Source organism: Engystomops pustulosus, chromosome 4 (assembly GCF_040894005.1).
Source record: "Engystomops pustulosus chromosome 4, aEngPut4.maternal, whole genome shotgun sequence".
NCBI classification, from domain to species: Eukaryota; Metazoa; Chordata; class Amphibia; order Anura; family Leptodactylidae; genus Engystomops; species Engystomops pustulosus.
In genome coordinates, this window is record NC_092414.1 from 148,444,283 (window position 1) to 148,448,603 (window position 4,321).

Consider the following 4,321-nt stretch of genomic DNA (forward strand, 5'->3'; position numbering starts at 1 on the left):
TTTATTATCCCATATAAGTAAGAATGAGAGCTTTGCCCTTGAGCGCTTAAAAACTATGAGAGAAGGTGGATGGATGCAATATGTGAAGGGTTGGGTCCTGAGGTTGTATTTCCATGCCTTCTATCTTAAGGAGAGTAAAGGTGGATGCACAGGAAAAGTATTGGAAACATTTGTGCAAAGAGCAGATAGTTGGAAAGTGAAGAAGAAGGTCTTTTAAGGATCAGAGGTTACAGGTGAGGAGCTATGAGGTGATCAGTTCAGATATGTATAGAAGGGACAGGATGTGTCTTGAATCTCATAGTTAACATTTTGGATTGCCTTAGCTGTGCAATAGGTAGCCAATAAAGGTTTCAGAGTTTAACACCTTCCTGGAATCATTCAGTGTGGAAATTACATTACCATAAAAGAGGAGGATATTTATCTCATATGAAACCTTTGTGTACTTTTTACCCTATATATGGGGTGGTTGAAGGTATTGGCAGTAGACATCTAGGCATTGCTTGGCCTGATGTTCGAGGTGCATTAAGCAAAGTGGTTGAAAGGTGAGGAGTAATACAGTGGGAATATCCATGATTGTATTATGTGTTTTGCTGGCAATATCACCTGAGATTTAGGGAAAAACAAGGGGAAAGGCGGATTAATTGGGCATGAAAGATAAGGGTAGATTGGCAAGGCATAAGAAAGCCAGCTGAGAGGTCTCAGAGAAGGATATTTCAGTAATGCGGATGGGAGATGATGAGGGCATGGACCAGCATTTTTAAAGGTCTCAGGTCGAAAAATGGTAAATGAAGAGTTGTGGCAGCTGGAAAGGGCGTGGCTATATGGCTTGATAAAAAGAGCAGAATAAGTGCTTATACCAAGACAGTGGAGACTAATGAAACTGTAGCGCCGTTAATTGTAGTTACATGTAGTGTGAATAGGGATTATCTAATGATGACTCCACTTGGTTTCCATTCAGAATACACTAAAAGAAACATCCTTCAGAGCATGAGGTGACACTTCTCATAAAGCAATTCTAATGTTCTACACTGGAAATTAGGCACAACAGTGGCATTAGACAGCAGCCAGAAAAACCATGTTATATTACATGTAGAAGTATACAATTGGGGATCATCAGCATCAGTGGCGTAACTTGAAGCTGATGGGTGCAGTGCAAAGTCTGTGCCAGAACCCGACTATAATGTATGGTATATAGTAATAGTCTTTTCATATGGAAAGTGACATCTTATGGACATTCTGAATCCCCTTAAGTTATGCCCCTGATCAGCATAAAGATGGTACTTAAAATCAAATCTGCTAATGGCAATGATGGAAAGTAGAAGAAGAAAACAAAGTGAAAAGCAGTGTTCTAAAGACCAATAGGGTGAAGCAGCCAGACTAGCTGTTGATCCACAATGTCAAACGCTGCAGAGAAATTTTAAAAGAACGAGAAGTAAGTAGTCCCTTTTGGACTTAGCAGTGAGGAGACAGGACACTTTGGTTAGGGCAGTTTTATATTGGAGTACATAGAGTGGAAAGCAGATTGTAAGGAATCTAGGAGTCAGCAGAAAGGTAGTGTATATGGCAAGAATAGACCAGGCGGTTCATGAGAGCATGTTTGAAATAGGATTGAAAGACACCAGAAGAAAGACACCAGCACCTATCAGGGATGTTAACGGTAGGTGTCTGCTATATAACACAGGAGACACCAACCCTGTATGGAGATGGTTGTAACCTTCGTTGACTTTAACAACCAATTTACATCTCACATCAAAGTAGATTTTCTCAATGATTGCACCTTACTGGTTCATGAAAGAAACATGATCTGCAAGGTGTTCAGCTACAAGACAACATACAAGTAGTGGTTCATTAGGTCAATTTCTGCTTACGGGTTCCTTTTAAAGCCTTTCACTAGTAGAATAGAGAATAAAAGCATGTCTGTCAATAAGGAAGTAAATGCTAATAACTCTTAAATGGATTTAGTCTATTGCCCTTTGTTCTGAATCACTGAACAGTGTAATACAGACCATATTGTTACTTGAAAAGGAGTGTCTGGACTATTTTAGAAATATAAACCTCATTTGTTTTAATATCTCTACCTACAGCAGTTGTATAGAAAAAGACACTTCCACTCAGGTTCGAGATGTATCTTCGGGGTCTTTTTCGCATGACTTCCTTGCAGCATTTTACCCTTTGTTTTTGTTACTGGTCTCCTCATATACTACGCCATCTATAAAATATATGAAACCTTGAATGAAAGGAGAACAAAGCATCTACAACTATATCTGTCAAATGTGCATGAGAAATATTCTGAACTTGACTGCTTCAGAGTTATCAGCGGTGATGGGGAAGCTGTAACAAAAGCACAATTATACAACTTAAATTTGAAAAAGAAAAGGAAGCCCATTACTGAAAACGAACATCACCCAAGACTGTATTCACTTCAGAACCAGCAGAAAGTATATTCCTTTTTCATTGAGTAAGGAAGAAGAAGAATTTCCTATTGCCTATTCAATGGTGATTCATGAGAAGATTGAGATGTTTGAGAGACTGTTAAGAGCAATTTACGCTCCTCAGAATATTTACTGTATTCATGTGGATGAGAAATCTCCAGAGATATTTAAGAAGGCTGTGAGGGCCATCAGCTCTTGCTTTGATAATGTGTTTGTTGCATCTAAATTGGAGAAGGTGATCTATGCATCATGGTTAAGAGTACAAGCTAATCTAAACTGCATGGGTGATTTGCTGAAAAACGATATTCAGTGGAAGTATCTCCTAAATACTTGTGGGACAGACTTTCCGATCAAGACCAATGCAGAAACTGTAATGGCACTCAAGTCATTGAAAGGAAAAAATAATATGGAATCCACAAAAACCTCAGAATCAAAAAGGCAAGATGGTTCTTTCACTTTGAAGTCTCTGAAGCAAAGAAATCTATTAGTAATAGCCGTCTTCAGAAGACTTCCCCTCCAATCAAGATCCCAATGTTTTCAGGTGGTGCTTACATAGTAGTTACTAGAGATTTTGTGAAATATGTACTGGAAAGCCCTGAGATACAACATTTCATTGAGTGGGAAAAAGATACTTATAGCCCAGATGAACATTTTTGGGCAACACTGAACAGAATGCCAGAGGTACCTGGCAGCGTTCACTTTGATAAAAAAATATCATCTTTCGGATCTAAATGCTGGTAAAGTGGTCATATCATGAAGGGGATCCATTTTCACGCAATTTGTATTTATGGGTCTGGAGATTTGCACTGGATGTTAAAACAGCATCACCTCTTTGCCAACAAGTTTGACCCCACAGTGGATGACGTAGCAATACAATGCCTGGAAGAGCATCTGAGGCAGAAGGCTTTGCTCAAGAAAACGTTGTAATAGTATATGACTGAATAGGAAAGTAAAATATAAAATTTACATGTCCTGAAAAAAATTATGTTCAAGCCTATTTCATAAAGTTAATTTTTATTATGTTACAGGGGTTTGCCACTTTTCAATAAATCTGTTCCAATAGACATATCTATGTAGGCATGCTTCCCTCTGCATATATACACAGATGCTGTCTCTCTCAGTGCTCTAGGGCAGTGATGGCTAACCTATGGCACTGGTGCCAGAGGTGGCACTCAGAGCCCTTTCTGTGGGCACTCAGGCCATCACCAGAGATGACTCCAGGTATCTTCCTGCAGTCCCAGACAGCCCAGGACTTGCTGTGCACAGAGCTATTTTAAAGTGACAGCTCTACCTGGGACTATTTCCTGCTTTATCGGTGCCTCCGGGTGAAAACTGTGACAAAAAAGGGAGTATAAATCACAAATTAAATTTCTGTGTTGGCACTTTGCGATAAATAAGTGGGTCTTTGTTGTAGTTTGGGCACTCGGCATCTAAAAGGTTTGCCATCACTGCTCTAGGGCGTCCTTATGGTGTCACCCACTATGTCTCTTCTCACATTCCATCCACGTGGATAGAGACAGGAAGAGGGCAGGGGGGGGGGGGGGGTCTAGGATGAGTCATAACTCTCCTGCTACAGCTCTTCTTATTCAGCAAAGCTCTGAAATGTAAAAAAGAAGCATGGATGGTCTGTGCACAGTACAAATGTAAGCACCTACAAGGCAGTAAAGGCACATGAGCGACTTATACAAAAGAGTAGCCAACCCCTTTAAGTAAAGGATTTTAAATCATATATTACCAGTCCCCTTTATCAATGGGAAGTGTATTGTTACAGTTCTTTGTCTGAGAAGGTGCTGAATTCCATTTTGCTATTTAGGCAGTCTGAACTGTGCTCTACACCCGGACTGCTGGAATTCTTCAACCTCTACTCCAGATCAGTAGGCTTGCACACA

At 40.0% G+C, this 4,321-nt stretch overlaps 1 pseudogene; it reads left to right on the forward strand.

The window, feature by feature from the left end:
* The first annotated feature begins 1,703 nt into the window (after positions 1–1,703).
* LOC140128488 (beta-1,3-galactosyl-O-glycosyl-glycoprotein beta-1,6-N-acetylglucosaminyltransferase 3-like) lies at positions 1,704–3,359 on the forward strand (annotated as a pseudogene).
* The last annotated feature ends 962 nt before the right edge of the window (positions 3,360–4,321 follow it).